This window comes from Macaca mulatta, chromosome 5 (assembly GCF_049350105.2).
Source record: "Macaca mulatta isolate MMU2019108-1 chromosome 5, T2T-MMU8v2.0, whole genome shotgun sequence".
In the NCBI taxonomy this organism is placed as follows: Eukaryota; Metazoa; Chordata; class Mammalia; order Primates; family Cercopithecidae; genus Macaca; species Macaca mulatta.
This window is the reverse complement of record NC_133410.1, coordinates 61,841,875-61,854,938: the sequence shown is the minus strand read 5'-3', so window position 1 is coordinate 61,854,938 and position 13,064 is coordinate 61,841,875. Positions and strand designations below refer to the sequence as shown.

General features: G+C 33.9%; 1 protein-coding gene across 1 annotated transcript in view; it reads left to right on the top strand.

The window, feature by feature from the left end:
* The first annotated feature begins 9,319 nt into the window (after nt 1-9,319).
* The window catches only part of NPFFR2 (neuropeptide FF receptor 2), a 120,307-nt gene continuing 116,562 nt past the window's right edge, over nt 9,320-13,064 (top strand). The window contains exon 1 of the mRNA XM_028848513.2: nt 9,320-9,657. The gene's annotated coding sequence lies outside the window, so the exon portion shown is untranslated. The remainder of the gene's footprint in view (nt 9,658-13,064) is intronic.

Here is a 13,064-nt window from a genome sequence, read left to right as displayed (position 1 = left end):
ACCACCAATCCCACAGAAGTACAAACTACCATCAGAGAATACTATAAACACCTCTATGCAAATAAACTAGAAAATCTAGAAGACATGGATAAATTCCTGGACAAATACACCCTCCCAAGACTAAACCAGGAAGAAGTTGAATTGCTGAGTAGACCAATAACAGGCTCTGAAATTGAGGCAAAAATTAATAGCCTACCAACCAAAAAAAGTCCAGGACCAGACGGATTCACAGCCGAATTCTACCAGAGGTACAAAGAGGAGCTGGTACCATTCCTTCTGAAATTATTCCAATCAATAGAAAAAGAGGGAATCTTCCCTAACTCAGTTTATGAGGTGAGCATCATCCTGATACCAAAGCCTGGACGAGACATAATAAAAAAGGAGAATTTTAGACCAATATTCCTTATGAACATCAATGCAAAAATCCTCAATAAAATACTGGCAAACCAAATCCAGCAGCACATCATAAAGCTTATCCATCAAGATCAAGTCAGCTTCATCCCTGGGATGCCAGGCTGGTTCAACATATGCAAATCAATAAACGTAATCCATCACATAAACAGAACCAAAGACAAAAGCCACATGATTATCTCAATAGATGCAGAAAAGGCCTTTGACAAAATTCAACAGCCCTTCATGATAAAAAACTCTCAATAAACTAGGTATTGATGGGACGTATCTCAAAATAATAGGAGCTATTTATGACAAACCCACAGCCAATATCATACTGAATGGGCAAAAACTGGAAGCATTGCCTTTGAAAATCGGCACAAGACAGGGATGCCCTCTCTCACCACTCCTATTCAACATAGTGTTGGAAGTTCTGGCCAGGGCAATCAGGCAAGAGAAAGCAATGAAGGGTATTCAATTAGGAAAAGAGGAAGCCACATTGTCTCTGTTTGTAGATGACATGATTGTATATTTAGAAAATCCCATCAGTAGGTTCAGAATCTCCTTAAGCTGATAAGCAATTTCAGCAAAGTCTCAGGATACAAAATCAATGTGCAAAAATCACAAGCATTCTTATACACCAATAACAGACAAACAGCCAAATCGTGACTGAACTCCCATTCACAATTGCTACAAAGAGAATGTGGGATGTGAAGTAATTCTTCAGGGAGAATTGCAAACCACTGCTCAACGAAATACAAGAGAACACAAACAAATGGAAAAACATTCCATGCTCATGGATAGGAAGAATCAATATCGTGAAAATGGCCATACTGCCCAAGGCAATTTGTAAATTCAATGTCATCTCCATCAAGCTACCAAGGACTTTCTTCACATAATTGGAAAAAACTACTTTAAAGTTCATGTAGAACCAGAAAACAGCCAGCATTGTCAATACAATCCTAAGCCGAAAGAACAAAGCTGAAGGCATCACGCTACCTGACTTCAAACTATACTACAAGGTTACAGTAACCAAAACAACATGGTACTGGTACCAAAACAGAGATATAGACCAATAGAACAGAAGACAGCCCTCAGAAATAACACAACACATCTATAACCATCTGATCTTTGACAAACCAGACAAAAACAAGAAATGGGAAAAGGGTTCCCTAGTTAATAAATTGTGCTGGGAAAACTGGCTAGCCATATGTAGAAAGCTGAAACTGCATCCCTTCCTTACACCTTATACAAAAATTAATTCAAGATGGATTAAAGACTTAAATGTTAGACCTAAAACCACAAAAACCCTAGAAGAAAACCTAGGCAATACCATTCAGGACATAGGCATGGGCAAGGACTTCATGACTAAAACACCAAAAGCAATAGCAACAAAAGCCAAAATACACAAATGGGATCTAATTAAACTAAAGTGCTTCTGCGCAGCAAAACAAACTGCCATCAGAGTGAGCAGGAAACCTACAGAATGGGATAAAGTTTTTGCAATCTACCCACCTGACAAAGGGCTAGTATCCAGAATCTACAAAGAATGTTAAGAAATTTACAAGAAAAAATCAAGCAACCCCATCAAAAAGTGGGTGAAGGATATGAACAGACACTTTTCAAAAGAAGATATTTAGGCAGCCAACAGACACATGAAAAAATGCTCATCATCACTGGTCATCAGAGAAATGCAAATCAAAAACATAATGAGATATAATCTCACACCAGTTAGAATGGCGATCATTAAAAAGTCAGGAAACAACAGATACTGGAGAGGATATGGGGAAATAGGAACACTTTTACACTGTTGGTGGGACTGTAAACTAGTTCAACCATTGTGGAAGACAGTGTGGTGATTCCTCAAGGATCTAGGACTAAAAGTACCATTTGACCCAGCAGTTCCATTACTGGATGTATACAGAAAGGATTATAAATCATGCTACTATAAAGACACATGAACGTGTATGTTTATTGTGGTGCTATTCACAGTAGTAAAGACTTAGAACCAACCTAAATGTTTATCAATGATAGACAGGATTAAGAAAATGTAGCACATATACACCATGGATTACTATGCAGCCATAAAAAAGGATGTGTTCATGTCCTTTGTAGCAACATGGATGAAGCTGGAAGCCATCATTCTGAGCAAACTATCGCAAGGACAGAAAACCAAACACCACATGTTCTCACTCATAGGTGGGAATTAAACAATGAGAACACTTGGACACAGCATGGGGAGCATCACACAGCAGGGCCTGTCGTGGGGTGGGGGGCAGGGGCAGGGATAACATTAGGAGAAATACCTAATGTAAATGATGAGTTAATGGGTGCAGCACACCAACATTGCACATGTATACATATGTAACAAGCCTGCACGTTGTGCACATGTACCCTAGAACTTAAAGTATAATAAAAAAATAAAACAAAATAAAACAAAATAAAAGTTTAATGTATTAAAAAAGATTTAAATTGTGATAAAGTTTGTGAAAGATGAATTTATGACAGAAGTTTGTGAGTGATCAAGTTGTCTGTTATTAGAAGGGAATTATTAATAAGTTTTCTAAAGATTGAACTTTGATATTAAAGGCACACTTCTACAAAACTAAAAATTGGGTTATTTATGTTAGAACAAGATTTTCCTGAATATTGATCTCCTCAATAAAATTGCAAGAGGTTTTGTTCTATAATTCTGAAATGTTTTGTTAATAGTCATCTTCTAAACTGCAAACAGTTTGTATTCCTGCCATATTTCTTTCTGAGAGCTATTTAATTTCCATAGTTTCAGATTGGAAATGCTATTTTCTTCATTCATAATGGTAATTTCATGTCTCTGCGTAACTTTTTTTTTTTCCTTAAAGTTTCTCAAGTTAAAATCTTAGAAGTTTAACTTTTGCTGTTTCTCACTGCATGTGATTTGAAAGGCACACATCATTACCTTCTGCTCTTCCTCTTTCTTCCCTTGAGAAAGTCGGAGATAATAAATCTCCCCTTCAGAAGGTCTAGGATGAAAACTGTTATCAGCTCCTGTAACTTTTCTCTCTAACTCTACTGGTATGACCTGATGCTAAAATGTTTATCTTGAAGGCCCAGAAAAACAATGTTTTCCTCCAGTATAACATAATTCTATGCACTTGGCTTTTTTGGCTGTGTCTGAATTGTTCCATGTAACCATAAAACTTCCCATGCTGTTACTAAGGGCCAACTATTACTCTGATTAAGGTACTAGTTTCTTATTTACATTCTTCTATAACATGGTATACACTGATAACCTTAGATGCATTCTTCTTGTATCCAATTAAATTCAAGTATACTTTTCATCAGGTTCAACTTTAACATTGTCAAAATAGGCTTTCAATAAAGAGAAGAAATCACACTGCAAGAAGTTTTTCTTTACCTTTTTGGTAACTGACCTAAGAAATAAGGCTTTTATATTTTATCAAGGTAACTTACTGTGTCAGTTGTGTTATTTTTTAATTATTTAGGAAAACTGAGCATTGAAAGGGTTAAAGTTTTTACACTGATATAACATTCTGTATTGCATTTGATGTCCTTTGATTATCACTTTGGTTAAATTAATGACTATTATTTCACAGCGATCCTATTTTGGCCAAGTGTTTCTGAACGTTTTAACATCTTTGGCCAACTTCCCCAGGATCAAAATTTTAAATTAAGACTTTTTGACCTAGAATTAATTTTGAGATTTTTTTTTAAGTGGGCCTTGGAGAGCCTCAAAGAATGTATCTCTCATCTTCTAAAAATATTAAATAATTAGGATTATTTGTATGGGAAGCATTGTCAAAGGATAAGTGATGGGAGGTCTTCCTTCAGTTCCATTTATGGGTATGTTACTAATATTTATATTTCAAAATTACATAAAAGTCTTATAAATTAATTTGTCAGGTATAATTCTGATTGTTATATTGTACGCTGCAAAAATAACCAAATTTTATTGTCAATTTCTGGTTATGGTGAACTTTAATCAGATATTTAGCCATGGTTATTCTTAGTCTCTGTCATCCACAATTTAATTTTTCTCCAAAGTCATCTGCAATCAGACTCATAAAAAAGACTCTAGCAAGTACTGTTAAATACAGGGCTCTAATAAGATCAATAGACTAAATGAATTCTTTTTTCAGAATTTTAACAAAGAAATTGATTGGCTCATGAAATTTGAACATAATGTTTTTATGACTTATTTGATATAGTATTGATTATCAACCTAAATGTTTTATTTTCTAGATTTGAGGAATTTTTTTCCTTAAGCTATCTATAGTTTAAAACAATTTGGTAAAGTAAGGTTTTGTAAACAAAGGTGGAAGCATTTGCTTTTTCTCTATACTTAATCCCTCAAAAATTTGGAAATTAAGCATGACTATTCTTGTTTTTTATTGCAATATTATTATTTGCATAAGTTCAATAAAAACTTGATCTCTATAGCAGGATGTCATTCTAACAATTGGTTATATTACCAAGGCTTTGACTGACATATCATTTTTGAGAATATGCATAAAATGTCTGATATGAAGGGTCTTTAACGTCACATAATTTCCTCACAGGTCGAGGAACCCTAAGACTCTAAATGAAACCTAAAGTCTGCACTGGTTTGTCTCCCCAGCTTCAAGAGGCTTCTAAATGTGAGATTGTTAAGTGATCATTGTAGAAATAGATATGTTTCTTTAAAAAAGCTGTAATATCATTGTTGTTAGATAATAGTTCTGTGCATTAATGTTGAGCTCTTGCCTTCTCCTAGGATTAGACTGCATCCTGAATTTTTCTGGAATTTTCTAGATTGCTCCAGTCAAATTTGATTCCATGGAATTACCAAAAATAGAAATTTTTTTTTTTTCTGAAAGCCTTATATGGTGAAACTAGATAAATTTTAAGGAAAAATCCCATGTCTGATGTATAGACCACACAAATATTCACCAAACAGTTTAATGCCATAAACAGAGATACTCCAAGGGCAAATCAGAACAAGAAGTCATTTTCATGCTGTAGACAGCATTTCCAAAGACACTGGAACAAGAATCGATATAAAAACGAGACTTACTCCTCTTAATGCCTATCTTCTTTACTTGACAAGTAATAATCTTTTTATTTATTTTATTGACTGCATTTAAGCCTAGGTTCATATTATTATATTACTATTAATTTTACTTTGTATTTTCTCTTTAAAAAATTTGTATCTGTTTCTTGTTAAATTTTTGCAGAAATACAAATTCTAGCAGAATAATGCTGGCCCAGCTCTTTGCGATAATAACAAAAGACTGTGGAAGAGATAAAATTGAAGTTAATAATGAAATCCAGGTAGATTTAGTCTAAGGATCACTCCCTTCAAGTTTCCTTATTGCTCAAATGTGGCTAAAAGGGTTTTGACACAGACTTCTAGTTGTCAATCACTTCGGTCAATGTGGGACCAGACCAGCATCCTGGGACAAGGTCATCCAGCATGAAGGAACTATGAAAACTTAACTAAAGGAAAATTGATCATTGATGCTTTTAGAGAAAGATCTTAACACGGGGAAATGTGAAAGTTGTACAAATCCAAATGGAGCCACTTGAGTTAAAAAAATGATAATAACCCTGAAAAATAGAGCTGGAGAAGGTCATAAAAGGAGGGTTCTCAAGCTTGTGTGCCTAATAATGGAACTATCATAAAAGACTGCAAAAACAACTACCTTGCACAAAGGGCATCAAAACCTAACACAAAAAATTATTTCTTCAAGGTCATCTGCCCAATAACTGCCTGTCTAATCTCAAACGGGTTCCACCCTTGTTAATTGGTCCTCATAGCAAAGAATAATTTATCTCAAAACATTTATGTAATCCTCCTCATTTTCCTTTAAAAATCTTTGTCTTTTTTTACCTCTCTGAATATGTACATAGTTTACTACAACAAACATATTCCAATTGCATTGCCCTATTTCTGAATAAATATAATTTTCTTTTAAAAAGCTTCTCTGTATTATTTAGGTTGGCATCATCTAGTCATACCAAGTTGTCAAGTTAAACCATTCTTAAATAGCTGGTTGATGGTATTTTCTGGAGATTTAGACCTCTATGCCTTGACATTAAATAATTATGTTATCCTGAACAAATTGTTTAACCTCTTCAATTTTAATTACTTAACTGCGAAGTCTAGAAAATAATACCTCTCTGAGAGGATTTGTTAAGGATCAAATGAGATAATATATTGAAACTATTTAGCAATATTCCTATAGTATAGTAATTACTGGATACCTGGTACTTGAATTGACTATTATTGTTGTGATTATCTTTTTATTATTGCAATTACATTCAGTTGTTTTGGAAAACATTTTTTGATATATTCTCTTTGAAGATAGATTTACACTGTATGTCTAAATTGAATATTTTTGCTGTATCAGTCAATATCTTTTAAAAAATGAACATCTACTTCAGTGTGCCATAAGTTAGCATGCATTGTCTATTATTGTTACCCTTTAGCTGTATTACTATTTTAAATTATCCTCATTTCTTTAATAATTTTCATAAATATTTTATGAATGATTTTCAGTTTCTGTATTTTCCTTTTATATTTCAGAATAAAACAATGAACAGAATATTCTGCAAAATAGTGAAAAATCCAAACTTAGGGATATGTAATATGTAATATGAGGTTGGCGTCTATTCTACACAGTTTACTTATACTTTGCTTGTAGTTCACTGTGATTTTGTTTTCTTTATTCATTCCTTCACTGGTTTAGGCTATAAAGCTACCAGTCATCCCTAGTTCTTTTCTTCCCATAACTACTAATCACTTCCCTCTCCCTTCCCCTGAGCTGAATCATCACTCCAGCCACTTCTAATTTAACAGTACATTCTTTAAAATATATAAATGATCTCATAGTTTGTCTTCATCTCTGTGGAATCACATCTATATCTAACCTGGTTTATCACAGTAGCCTCCTAACCAACTTTGCTCTTTCCAGGACTTTTGCCTCCCTGCTGTATATTTTCTGTCCAGTAGCTGGAAAAACATTTTAAAAATGTAAATCATATCAGGTCACTTCCCTGCTTAAAACTTTGCAATGGTCTCAGTAAACTTAAAAAATATCCAAACTTCCTAAAATGGCCTACACTGTTTAGATTTGTCTCTTCCAACTTATTTCCCATCTTTTTCTTTTGACATTATTGACTTCCCTATACATCTTTGTAACTATCCATCTAAAGACATCTCTCCCACTAATCACTTTCAAACTCTTTATTCTATTTCTCAATATAATCTATCACTACCAGATATTGTTTTACTTGTCTATTCCCACTTTTTTTTTTTTTTTTTTTTACTAGAATGTAAGCTACAGAGGGCACAAGAATAGCACCTAGAACAGTGGCTGATGATAGCTGGTGCTCAGTAAGAGTGTTATAAGTGAACCAGATATTTTGCTTATTTAAGGTTTTTGTTCTGATTATACTGTTTTTCTTGTGCAAAATACACTTTACTCAGTTTGTTTTAAACATTTTGTCCATGTTGCTGATATTACTTATTTAGAGCCAGTTATGTAGCATATCTAAGCCCCAAAGGAAAATTTTAAATAATCCTAAATTTAATATAAACTCATACAATTTCCTACTTATTCTCACTGTGGTCATCACATTATTAGAATATATAAATCAATATTTATAGTGGATCCAAATCTTATACATATTCATAAACAGCATTAATTACTATACTCTTTAATAAATAAAGAGTTCTAAAAGGAAAAAAATTTGATGTTGTTATAAATATAATAAGTGCATAGTAAAATGATAACAAGTAAAATATAAAACTTTTACTCCCCATCAATTTATCAATCTGCTTATTATTAGAGAAAATTATATGAGTCTAATGAAATTTCTTAGCATCTAGTTATGTTAAGTTTAATTTTTTATTCTTCTCTTGTAGACAGTTGAAAGAAAAAAACAGTTGTAAAACATGCAGAGTTGCTCAAAAGTGCTAAGAGCAGGTTTACAATATCAACCAAACTCCTTCTCTTCTCCAACTCATCAAATGCCATAGAATGATGGAAACAAAGGGGAAAATCCTGGTCATGGAGGTAGCTAGGGTTATTAACGTTAAATGTAAAAAACACTTCCCAACAATGCAAAAACCTTTGGGGCATTCGGTCAGATAGAGCACAATTTTTAAGAAATATAAAGAAAGCAGTGAGAACCAACACCTACTGCCCTTCCCAAGAGGCCAATCTGTTTGAGAAAGTGAAGGTGGTTCTAACAAAGCATCTTCAATATCCCTTCATGTCAAGAGACAAAGAGAGGCATGAGGAATGACCAAGGAAGATTGTTTCACTGATGATCAAGATGTCTCCCCACTCTTTGCAATACCAAAATTAACAAAAGTTATTTATGTTGTAAGATGGTGTGTAGAAAAATTTAGAATTGGTACTTTTTTTTTTTTAACCAAATCCCTTTAGTTTCTATCCGATAAATAGTGCTTAGATATTATCTGCACTATTTATTTCTGGTGAGATTTCTCTCTTTAATGGCAGCACTATTTCAAAGTTCTCACAGAAACTTGAAATCACCTCCAAAGTGCTCATCTCCCACCCCAGTCACAGGAGAAGCAGAGAAAAAGATGTTACTCTATAAAAAGTCTCCTGGTCTGGCCTGGCCATTGCTTCTTCCTCTGAAGTTATCAGAAGGTGATTGATTATGATGGAATCAAAATTTAGCTTGTCATTTCTCGTTTTTAGTATGAGGAGGTTGGCTTCATCTATACTCAAATACAGATCTTACAAAATGACAAATATGAAAAAGAATGATCTTGATGTAAGCTGTAAAACTAAGAAACACACTATGCTTTTACTCCATGCCCTTATCAAAACTTCCACAAATTAATCTAGAGGGAATGGGAAAATATGACTTTGCTGATTAATTCTGTCCATCTTGCAGTTCACTGGATCCATATGTTCACAAGAAGGAAGCATTACCAGATAGTAACAGTACAAAAAGCTCTTTAAGCCTGCTAAGGAAAGATTGTTTGGTGTTCTCTGGAGAAGTAAATATTGGAAGAGAAGAGAATTGTTACACATGTCAAGTCCCTTTCCCAGAACAATCTGTGGTCTTGAAAAGAAAATGTTAATTTTCCATTTTTACCAATAAAGCTGTTTATAGTTGAATAGAATCACTTCAGTGAAAGGGAATTATCTTAATATTCAGGGAGAAGCTTGGAGACCATGGAAGCCTAGAAAAAAATGGGGACTGATGTACCTCTGAGCAACTCTGCAGCTGTTGACCCACAGTCAAAAGGTGAGTGGCTGCATGTATCACAGATAATTGCTCTAAAATTTATATATATATTTGAAACAGAGTCTTACTCTGTTGTCCAGGCTGGAGTACAGAAGCACGATCTCAGCTCACTGCAACTCTGCCTCCTGGGTTTAAGTAATTCTCCTCCCTCAGCCTCCTGAGGATGCCTGCCTGGATATTTTTTGTATTTTTAGTAGAGACAGGGTTTCACCATGTTGGGCAGGCTGGCCTCGAACTGCTGACCTCAGGCGATCTGCCCACCTCAGCCTCCCAAAGTGCCGGGATTACTTACAGGCATGAGCTGTTGAGCCCAGTCAAAAAATTATATTTTTATTCTGTCTTTTTTTTACAGTTAAAAATGGGAAAATTTTAATGCACATAGCAGATGTAAAGCTTTTATTTATTTGTACCTTGAAAATAAAACTACGTACACATTTTCTTAAAATTCTTATTATAAACAACAGGATTTTAGTAGTGTTCTTGACTATGGTTATTGTGATATGACTTAAAATTGAATCGTTATTTCTTGACAGGTGACAGCTCTGGGCTCATGTCATGATACTTCATTGAGCTAGATATTTATGATTCATGGGCTTTTCTATGCAGATGCTATCATTTTCTGGGCATATTTGTTCTACAAGAGCTTGTGTAGCTTTTTTTTTTTTTTTTTGTATGGGTTGTTTGATGTAAATTACTGCATCTTCTTGGCTTTGTTTTTTTGCTATGATGTGAAAATTTGTATAATTTTGGACAAGCAGCTAGCCACAGCAGGAACTTGGGGAGCCATGGCAATAAACTAAAGCAAGCCCTGCTTCACCTTGTTATTAGGAAACCAGATAATGGCAAATCGTTACTGAGCATAAACAATACACACTATTGGGCTCTGTGTGAACTCTGAAGATCGCAATCTAAATTCAGATCTATCCTTAGAGAAGACTAAAAAGGGATCGCCCTCAGGGAAAATCTGCTTCCAAAAGCCAATAAACTAGAATGAATCAACATTTTTCTGCGGATAATAACTTTGTAGAAGAATAAAAGAATAATATACTTTGTTATTGTTGTCTTTAGAATGACCACAAATAACTACTATCATCTATTAAAAATCACTGGTTATAAAAGCTTATTTTAAAAGAAAAATGTATGGAATGAAGTAAATCAAAAGTTTCCTTGTATATTCAAAGATTCATTTGGATTTGATGAAGAGAAATTCAGTGATTCACAAGGCCAGTTAAGTTGCTTAATAAATAGATTTGAAATTAAAATTAGGTTAGTGTAATTCATTTAAATATTACCTACTTTTATTCCAACTGAAGTTGGAGCTCACTGCTTAGATGTTTATCGTAAATATCAACAGTAAAAATTCTAGGACACTGGGTAATACAGAAACTGTCATTTTTTGATTTTGTTGTCTATTCCTTAGATATAAACAGAACAGTTTGTTATTAAAGTAGGAAATCTGACAGGGTGATCAAATAGAAGACTTTTCTCCAAGTACTGTTTACATTTTATAATCTAGATGTATCTGCTGCAACCTCAGTTTTTCAATTACTTCTGTTCTTCTGAATCTGACTCAGTATGAATTCATAAACTTTACAACTCTTACTATTTTATTTTTACTTCTAGTCTGATTTTCTAAATTCTAGTCATAGATTTGTATGCAACAGTAAAAGACAAAATATTCATAAAAAGCAGTTTCAAGTTATTTTAGTTGGACGTGTAATATTTTTGACTAAATTTTTTTTTTAATTTTAATATGCAATCTTTTCGTTAGGTAGTTTAAATGCTGTTTGAGAGAACATACATAGAAAAAATCACTAAGATTAAGTTTTCCATTGGGAAGAGCTTTTAGGCTATATATCAATCTTGTAGATGGCTAATGTGGAAGATACAAAGCTCTCATCACCAGCAAGCAGTTTTAAGGCATTTGTTCTGCTTTAGCTTTCATGGCTTTGATGCAGATCATATACTCCTATACGGCATGGACCCTTCTTACTCTTACCCATGTGAATTTGGTCATTGCTGTCATGGACGTGATAGTGAAGTACATTTATTTTCTTTTAATTTTCAGATATACAACCTTTTTCTTTAAGTCATGTTATTAAAATTGCCGTGGCATATTTCCAAATAAGGAAATATCTCTGCTGTACGCTGAAATTAGTTCTGAAAGTGGGGTGTGGTAGTCAGCAGCTTGTTCTCACTGTCATAATTGTAGCCTGCTTGGGAAAAAAAAATCATATTGTAAAATTTGTAGCATATGGATTCATAACACAATAATCTCTGAATAAAAGAATATATGCGTACCTAATATACACAGTGTCATTCAGTTCCTTGTTGGATAGAGAAACTGTGCCTATTTTAGTATTTTCTAAAACTTTAATTTGGCATCAAAGTTGATTTTAACTGTGGTCTCTTAGAATTAACTTTCTTTTTCTATTTTCTTGGGCATAAAATAATTCTACTATTAAGAGAACTACAACTAAGAGCTTCTAACAAAAATCTGGAAATTCAACATCATCATCAAATATCACAGGAAGTACTGTTTTGGTTTAGATACAGTGAATCACAACTGTCTTACTCAGTCAAGCTGCTCTAACAAAATTCCGTAGACTGGGTGGATTAAATAGCAAATCTTTATTTCTTTCAATTCTGGAAGCTGAGGAGTCTAAAATCAAGGTGCTGGCATATTCAGGGTCTGGTGAGGCCCCTGTTCCTTGTTTGTAGGCTTTCTCCTTGCTGTATTCTTTCAAGGCGAAGTGCTAGAGAGAGAGAGAGAGAGCTCTCATGTCTCTTCCTCTTTTCACACGAGCACTGATTCCATCATAAGGGTTCCAATCTCATTACCTGATCTAAAACTGATTACCTTCCAAAAGCCTCACCTGCAAATACCATCACTTTGGGGATTAGGGATTCAACGTATGAATTTTTGTAGTGATACAAACATTCAGTCCATGTCAACAACATAATCAGCGTCAGTTGAAAGCTTGGGTTAGGGAATTCACAGATGGTAGTGACATTTCCTCAATTTTAATGAAAGTTAAAAACTCAGCAAAACTGAAACATCTGGTGACTTTAACTTACACAATCCTCAAAAAAAAAAAAAATCATGAATCTTTTTCCTCCTTAAGTATCTTGCCCATCAACATCACTGAAACACTCTCCCCTTTTCGAAATGCTGCTTAATTCCAGACACTCAATATGTTTGGTCATACTGTAAAATTACTATTCGACTTATCCTTGGTTATTAAGAATTTCTCTCATTTTCCTTATTTCAAAGAAATAGCATAAGAGCAAAGTTTTTGACATTCGTCTTCCACAATGAGATGACAAGGTTCTTTTGAGTAAAAACAGTTCAATATAATTTTACAGTTCATTCAAAAAGTTACAACATATGGAAAATTGCCTATGAA